The 9,039-nt window shown below is 42.0% G+C and overlaps 1 pseudogene; it reads left to right on the top strand.

Annotated features, from left to right (window-relative positions):
- The first annotated feature begins 590 nt into the window (after positions 1–590).
- LOC143664451 (dynein light chain 1, cytoplasmic pseudogene) lies at positions 591–1,164 on the top strand (annotated as a pseudogene).
- The last annotated feature ends 7,875 nt before the right edge of the window (positions 1,165–9,039 follow it).

The following is a 9,039-nucleotide window of genomic DNA, read 5'->3' as shown; positions in this document are numbered from 1 at the left end:
GGACAGCACTCCTGGTATTTGCCAGGACCCAGTGTCATGGATTGAGAAAGCCTTCTAAACCAAAAGGGGTAAGAGAGAAATGAGACAAAATAAAGTTTCAGTGGCTGAGAGATTTCAAACAGAGTTGAGAGGCTATCCTGGAGCTTATTCTTATAATTATAGATATTCCCTTTTTAGTTTATTGTGTATTGGAGCAGCTGAAGTACCTGCAACTGTTGAAGATGACTGTATAATGATACAGCTTTTACAATGAGACTGTGTGATTGTGAAAACCTTGTGTCTGATGCTCCTTTTAATTAGGGTATGGACAGATGAGTAAAAAATATGGATACAAATAAATAATAGGGAGGATAAAGGGTAAAATAAATGAGGTAGATTGAAATACTAGTAGTTAATGAGAGGGAGGGGTAAGGGTTATGGGATGAGTTCTTTCTTTTTTCTTTTTCTGGAGTGATGCAAATGTTCTAAAAATGACCATGGTGATGAATACACAACTATGTGATGCTATTGTGAGCCATTAATTTTATGCCATGTATGGACTGCATGAATGTGAAGATTTGTCAATAAAAATATTTAAAAATACTTTCGATGCGCCACGGCTTCGGTAGCGACGGCAGCTCTTACCAGGCCTGAGCTGTGTTAGCCGCTCCCCCAGGAGACCGTTGCACTTGGCCAACTCTGCTCTTCGGTAACCATGTGCGACCGGAAGGCCGTGATAAAAAAGGCGGACATGTTGGAGGAGATGCAACAGGACTCGGCGGAGTGCGCTACTCAGGCGCTGGAAAAATATAACATAGAGAAGGACATTGCGGCCCATATCAAGGAGTTTGACAATAAGTACAACCCCACCTGGCATTGCATTCTGGGGAGGAACTTCGGTAGTTACGTGACACATGAAACCAAGCACTTCATCTACTTCCACCTGGGCCAAGTGGCCATTCTTCCGTTCAAGTTTGGTTAAAGCATGGACTGTGCCACCCAGCTGGTGATCCATCCAAAAACAAGGACTGCAGCCTAAACTCCAAATACCGGAGACTGAAATCCTCAGCCTTGCTAAGGGAACACCTTGATCTCTGAACCTTTATTGTGTTGTTTTGTACAGGGCATTCTCTGTACTAGTTTGTTGTGGTTATAAAACAATTAGCAAAACAAAAAACAAAAAAATATATTGGTAGGGTCCCTTATGGGACTGCAGAAAAAATATGGAACTATTAAGTTTTCCCATCTGGGAAATCCTTTTAGTTTTTGTCAGCTCTGTATATTCTTTTCCCTCTCTCTCCTTTTATCCTTTAAGTTACTTTTACTGATACTCTTCAATTCTGTGCCCACCTCAGACCTTCCTCTCCTGTCCTCTTTTTTTTCTTCTTCTTCAACCAGCAGAACTCCCTTTAGGATTTCTTGCAGGACCTGTCTCTTGTTGACAAATTCTCTCAGACTTTGTTTGTCTAAGAAGATTTTAATCTCTCCCTCGATTTTAAAGGACAACTTGGCCAGAAAAAGAATTCCCAGGTGGAAGTCTTTCTCATTCGGATCTTAAATGTATCATACCACAGCCCTCTCACCTCACGGGGCCTGGGGACTCGTCCACGTTCTGCCTTCTATGACTTCCCTTGTAGATAGTGGGTCCCTTTTCTTTTGCTGCTTTCAGTACTATCTTCTTCTCTTCAACATTTGACAGTCTGACTAGTATGTTGTCTTGGAGTAAGTCTATTTGGGTTTACTCTATTTGGAGTTCATTGTGGTTCTCTGATTTGCATGTTTATGTCTTTTATAGTGGGTGGGAAGTTTTCCGTCATTATCTCTTCAATTAACCTTCCTAGCTCTTTACTCTTCTCTTCTCCTTCAAGGACACCGATGATTCTTATATTTGTGCACTTCATGTTGTCCATCATTTCCCTGAAATCCTGTTCCATTTTTCCTGTCTTTCTTGCCATTTGAGTTCAATCATCCTGCCTTCTAGCTTGCTTATTCTTTCTTCCACCTCTTCAAATCTGCTGTTGTGTATCTAATATATATATATATTTTGTTTTTTTGAGGAAAGAAACTATATAGATTGTTGTTTTCAAAAACCAGCTTCCAAAACAGACATACAGCCTGATAGCTATTTTTGTAAAACATACACACAAAGGGGAGACCCAAATGGTCAAAAGGGGAGAGCCAAATGGTGGAATTCTAGGTAATTTTTTTCTTATTATTTTGGTATAAATTATAAATTTTAAACCATGGACAAAATTTACCTATGTAACTTTCTAAATGTTATAACAATGTCTTATAGAAGCATGTGGCTTCTCTTGGGATGAGTAAGAAGGGAAGGGAAGAGTTGAAGGGGGGCTGGGCCTCCCGCTCTTCAAGCCAGAAAGGTCACCCCAGTCAGATTCCTGGGCTGCAGAGAGTCCTGTCCTCGGAGCTCCCCACTGAGCGGAAAGGGAGAACATTAACCATAGGAAAATGGCAGAAGCCATTATATTTTCAGTGAATTTTCCAGATTTCTTTATTCCCTTTGAACAGTTGCAGACATGGAGTAGATTTTTTTAGAAAGACACCTTATTTACTGAGGCTCCAGTACTCGAATGGAGGCCCCTGATGGCTCAATTAAAGGTAATTCCCTGATCCCCAGAATTTCATAATGATGCCGACAGTAGAGCAGGTCCCACATATCCAAGAGGAAAGTACATACCCAATGCCGTAAATACCCGTCAGCGCACAGCAGCACCAAAAGGCGAGATGGGGCCCCGTGAGGATCAGTCTCCGTGATGGCACGGCTGGCTGGCATTTCAGCCACATACACCCGCTCTTTCAAAGCCTGTGCTTCGTTTGGTTGCTGCCCATGGGACAGCACTTCAAAACGACCGCCTTGTGAGATGCAGTCTGAAATCTCTTAGATTAAAAAGGCTGTTGGAGTCTATTTCGGTTACTCTTACTTATTTTACGGAGCGTGCAAGAAAAACATAATCAAGGTAAACTAATAATTGAAAGAACCTGCCCCATCTGCTGTGCAGCCTGTGCCTTTTGACGTTTAGGATGACCTTTTCCTCTATGCTTCCCTTCCTTTCGTTTTTTCAGGGTTTTTTTTTTTTTTTATTGTGAAATATATACAAAAAAGCAATACATTTCCAAGTACATTTTAACAGGTAGTTATAGAACAGATTTTAAAGTTTGATATGGGTTACAGTTCCACAATTTTTCATTTTTTCTTCTAGTTGCTCTAAGACACTGGAGACCAACAGAAATATCAATATAATGATTCAGCAGTCATACTCAGTTGTTAAATCCCATCTTCTCTGTTATACTCCTCCTTCTCCTTAAATAACATATATACATAAAAGCAATGCACTTCAAAGTACATTGCAACGATTAGTTGTAGAACAGATTTCAGAGTTTGGTATGGGTTGCAATCCCACCATTTTAGGTTTTGTACCTGCTCTAAGGTACTGAAGACTAAAAGAAATATCAGTTTACTGATTCAGCACTTTGTTAAACACTATCTTTTCTGTATAACTCCTCCTTCTCTTTTGATCTTTCTCCCACTCTTTAGGAATATTTGGGCTATGCCCATTTTAACTTTTTCATGTTGAAAGGGGCTGTCAACAACAGAGGTGTCTAGTATATTTTTTATTTTGTCTACAATATCTTTCCTCTCTGTGAGATCTGCTATTTATCTATTTATTTTTTCAAATTCTTCTCTGTGCTCTTTCAATGTCTTCTTGCTATCGTTTATGTCGTTGTGAATGTCTTTGATTAGTTGTTCCAAATTCCACATCCTCTCTGGTGTTTTAATATGTTCATTTGGCTGGGTCATAGCTGCCTGAATCTGCACGTGCTTTGTGATTTTCTGTTGTGTTCAGGGCATTTGTTTATCTTGATGAGGCGATTTTGCAGTTGATTTCCTTGACTCCTCTAAGGTTATGTATTTGCTGGGTTTGCCTTGAAGGCACCCTTTTGCACTTGGTTTGTCAGCAATTACTGTCCAAACCAAGGCCCAAATCTCATGGAAGGGGATGCGGTTCTACTTAAGGCTCCCCAACAGATGGCGCTCGTGAGCCGCCTGGGCCTTTCAGTCCCGCCTTTCCCGATTGCAGCTTCTGGCTGAGCAGAACGGCCCGGGGACGGGTGGCTATTCTTGGTACCCCACAGGGCGACTTTCTCATGCCCGGTCCAGCGGGGCAGCCGTTTGTTGTGCCTGGTGGAGTGGGCGGGGCACAGCTTCTCATCCCCTCGGGGAACCAGCCTGATGTGCCCGTGGGGAAGGGGCACTGGCCACTGCTTCTGGGGCGATTTACATTTCTATGCGGGATCTTGGCTGTTCCATCATTCCAGACGGTGTACGGCGTGTGTCCCGGCACTGAGGCGCCCCAGACAGTTCCATACATTTCCTAGCTCTCTACTAGCTGCCCTAGAGGGTGAACTAAATTCCACACCTCACTATGCTGCCATTTTGCCGGACCTCAGAGTCCTGTGTTTTATTGACCTTATCCTGTTTAGGGTTTGCAGAGTCTCTTAAATATGTAAATTTATGTCTTTTATCAAATTATACAAGCTTTGGACCTTCATTTCTTCCATATCCTTTTTTCCCCAAATCTATTTCTTCTCTTCTGGGACTTCAATAGCATGTTTGCATTGTTACAAATACCTGAGGCTCTGCTAATTCTTAAAAAAACATTTTCACTGTGGTTTTCAGGTTGTATAATTAGGATTGATCTATTTTCAAGTTCACTGATTCTTTCCTCTTGTCATATCCATTCTGTTATTGAAACAATACAGCAAACTTTTTCATTTCAGATTTTGTATCTTTCAGTTCTAACATTTCTAATTTATGCTTTTTAATGTAGTTTACATTTTTTCTACTGAGAACTTCTACCTTATTAGGTGGTCGAAGTGTGTTTTCCTTGGCCCCATGGACCCAAGGAGTTTCTCTGAAGTATTAATTACAACACATGGGCCCCACTGAGGTTAGCATCTCTTGTCCTTTCCCTTGAGAATTGAAGACATTTTACTGTTTTGGGCATGCATATGTCGGGTAAGTTTGAATCACGCCCAACATTGTGAGTGTTATGGTGCATAGACTTTGGTTCCTGTTTATAAACTTCCGAAGAATGTTGATATTTTTGTTTCAGCAATCAACCAGTTAGGTTAAAACTCCAAGTTCCGTCTTTATTTCTTTATGCAAAGGTTCAAATCTCAGTTCACTTCTGTAAGCTGTACTAGTTTGGGTCTTTCCTGAACATGCATTATTTAACAATTAGGCTAAAAGATGTGTGCATGTGGTTTAAATTCCAGTTAGGATCTCAAAACTTTGCTGTGCAGGTTGAGGTCTGTCCTACTCATGCGTTCCTCAGGAGCTAGGCTGAGACCTGAGTGTACACTCCCAGAATCAGGGGACCATCGGCTATCTCCCCTCTTGGATTAACCTCACTCTGTGTCCTCTAGGAGTCCCATTTGCAGTTCCTTTGGCCAGAAAGATGAGGTTTCTCCTGGACTTTAAGCCATTCTTGCTGCCACCTTCACTCTTGCTGTCATTACTGTTTTGCTATGCTGCAGCTGGGGCCTGCCCTGTGGGCAAAGCCAAGGAGGAGAGAGAAGATGGGGGTGGGGGGGTGGGGGGGCCGGGGAGGGAGAGAAAGGAGAAGGAGAAGAAGGAGAAAGGGAGATAGGAGGAGGAGGGAAAGGAGGAGGGGAAGAAGGAAGGGGGGGAAGTTGGAGGAAGTAAAAGGGAGAGCAAAAAGGAGAGGGGTAGAGGAGAAAGAGCACGAAAAACAACCTAGGAAATTCTCCCCTGCATAAGCCATTTGTGCAAGTTTTGACTCTTTTCCAAAATATGTTTTTGTTTACTTTTTACAATTCTCAGATAGTTGTGTTTTTTGTGTTTGTTTTTTTATTTTGTTCAGAGCTTTTATGATCAGTGGACATAATAGACAAGAGTGAGTTTTTTTTATGCTCTCATGCTGGCACTGGAACCTCCTTTTGACCGTTTTTTATAGGGCTGTTTGTCTTATTGTTGCGTTGCCGGCATTCTTTATATATGTTAATAGAAATCCTTTGTCAGAAATGTGTATTGGAATATTTTCTACCAGGATTTTCATTTTCTTTTTATTTCTTGCATTTTCATTTCTTAACAATGTCTTTGTAGGAGAAGTTTTTAATTTTGATGAAATATAATTTATACATTTTTTTCATTTGTGCTTTGGTGTCCAGTCTAAAAAATCTTTGTTTACACCAAGACTGTGAAGAAAGACTGTGAAGATCTTTTCCTGTGTTTTCCTCCAGAAGTTCTGTAGCTTTAGCTTTTATATTTATGAATATGATTTTTTTGAGTTAATTGATATGATTTGAGGTGGGGATGTAGATTTACTTTTTCCATCTGAATATCCAGTTGTGCAAACTTCAGTTGCTGAGGACTTTCCTTCCCCCGTTGAAATACTTTGGTAAAAATCAATTAATCATACATGCTTTGGTCCATATCTGGACTCTTTGTTCTGTTCCATTGATCTACACCACACTCTCTTGTTACTGTAGATCAAGGGTTCTCAACCTTGGCACTAATGATATTTGTGCTGGATAATTCTTTGTTATGGGGAGCTGTCCTTTGCACAGTGAGATGTTTAGTGAAATCTCTGGTTTCTACCCATTGAATGCCCTTTGGTTGTCCAATTGTGACAACCAAAAATGCCTCCAGACATTGCAAAATATTCCCTGGGAAGGGCAATCAGCCACAGGTGAGAGCCATTTCTGTAAATTTACTAAACATCTTGAGATCAGTTAGAGTAGTCTACCAAATTTGCTGTTCTTTTTAAAAATAGTTTGGTTATTCTGGGCCCTTCAATTTTCGTATACATTTTGAAATCAACTTGTCAATTTTTACAGAAAGCATTAGGATTTTGTTAGATTTTGTTGAATCTATCGATCAGATTGGAGAGGATTAATATCTTGACAGCATTGAATCTTTGAATCCATAAACATGGTATGTTTCTCCATTTATTTAAGGAATTTATCTCAGCAACATTTTATAGATATCAATGTAAAGATCTTATGTGCCTATTGATAAATTTATCTTTAAATATTTCATTATTCAAAGATATGTATTTATATGTCTATCTTTTTTATTTTATTGAGTTATAATTTTATACAGTAAAATCCACCCTTTTGAACATACAAATCCATTACCATTGCATAACCACCATTTCAACCAAGGTATAGACAGTTAATTGATCCTCCAGAATTCCCTTTTGCCCTGTGGTGCGCACAGTGGAAGCCAACAAAAACCCTAAGTTCTGATTATAGCATTTGCTAATTTCTCTCAGACTTCCACCCTGGCCAGTTGCAGACTACTAATTTGGTGTTATTAAATGTTAAGTTGGGAAGACATGTGTGGCTTGGCTTTCATGAGCTGGTACAAGCTGACCGTAGCCCATCACCCTAGACAGCCCTTCCTCCCACCCCATTCAACCACTGGTTTGTTTTCTGTCCCTGTGGTTTTTGCCTTTTCCAAAATGTCACGTAAGTGAAATAATACTCAAGTTCCATTTACTTCACCCTCCTCAGACATTTATCTCTGCCTTCTCAATTCAGCGAGATGAGAGTGGCCTGCGAAAGTTCCTGCTCTCCTGCTGAAGTCTGGAAAATGGGCTTCAGGCAGAAATTCAGGATGACATTAGGATTCACCTCATTTGTTCCCTTTCTCTCCTCAATCACTACCCTGTATTTTCTGCCTTTCATTGTCTAAACATGGCTATTTCCCTTTTTTGTCCCGTGTACTCGTTGTTTACAGTGGGAGAGCAAGGCTAGTACTTCGACATGACTAAAAGTGGAGTTCCCTATAACCAATTTTTAGTAGACACATTTATTTGAGTCATTTACTTTATGCCAAGAAGCACCCATCATTTTTATTGATTATTTCATTTCCCTTTAATAATCCTATCAGCTAGGTTTCATTATTATCCATATGTAAAGATAAGGAAGTGAGTCATAAGGAGGTAAAAATTTATTGAATAATAAATGGCCAGTGGTAGGTGGCAGAGATGGGATTCAGATTTAGGCAGCTAGACTTTGAAGCTGGAGTGTTTATTTAATCACATTTCTCACATGGTATCTAAAAGCACCATATGAGAAATGATTTTAGCTGGCATGCATATAACCAGTTTCTATTTAACAGCAAAAGTCAAGATAAAGTATATTAGAAAGACATAATTATCACATCAAAGTGATTTAACAGATACCATTTCTTGGGACAAGAGGAAAGTAGATTTCTCTTCCCCAGTACAAAGAAGGGTCTATTTCAATATTGAGCTCTGGTAAGAACACACAGGCTCTGTGGGGTCCACTGTGATAAGGGACAGTGCCTTATCCCTTCTGCTTTGGTAACGGGGACTGCAGGATGGCCCCTGTGTGCAGGTCTGTCTGTGGAAGCGGATGAGTGTAACCCGTCTGCCACAGCGGGAAGCAGCGCCACGGCCGGACTGCCATTCCCCGACATGTGCTGGACGCGGGCCCTCACCTACGCAGTTAGGTGGTTTAGAGCCAGCCCCTCAGGCTCCTCCGTGGGCTGGTGTACTTCTTCACCTGCAAAAGGCCGCGGGTGCCTTCTGGGGTGCCTCATCATCACAGCTACGTGGAAGTCAGGGTTCCCGGGGTCTCCAGGGCAGGCCCTCAGGTGCCCCAGCCAGCACGGAGCCCTGCAGCAAGTGCACCTGGCTTACTGCACAAGCTGGGACTCAGCCTGGGAGCCAGAGGCCTGCAGCTCAAGCACTGGGTGGGGAAGAAGCCCCTCCCCAGTGGGCCTCCCCCAGCCTCACCAGAGCCCCACATTGAAGACTATAGCTGGGGCTGTCTCAGGAGGGTGGAAAATGGTGGGGCCTCTAAACTACCCTCACGATCCCAGCGGCAGGTAATGGGGTCCCATCCTGGAGCCGCAGCTGTCGAGGTCAGTGTGGCCAGTGCCTGGTCCCAGGGCCTCTGGGGGCCTGGGCTTTGAGCCACAGCTCTGCAGAAGAGGAGATGGGATGCCTGCCCTTCCCCTGCTCCTCCTTCTCCTTTCCCTGGGGT

This window comes from Tamandua tetradactyla, chromosome 20 (assembly GCF_023851605.1).
Source record: "Tamandua tetradactyla isolate mTamTet1 chromosome 20, mTamTet1.pri, whole genome shotgun sequence".
NCBI classification, from domain to species: domain Eukaryota; kingdom Metazoa; phylum Chordata; class Mammalia; order Pilosa; family Myrmecophagidae; genus Tamandua; species Tamandua tetradactyla.
The sequence above is the reverse complement of the archived record's forward strand: the minus strand, read 5'-3'. Positions and strand labels throughout refer to the sequence as shown.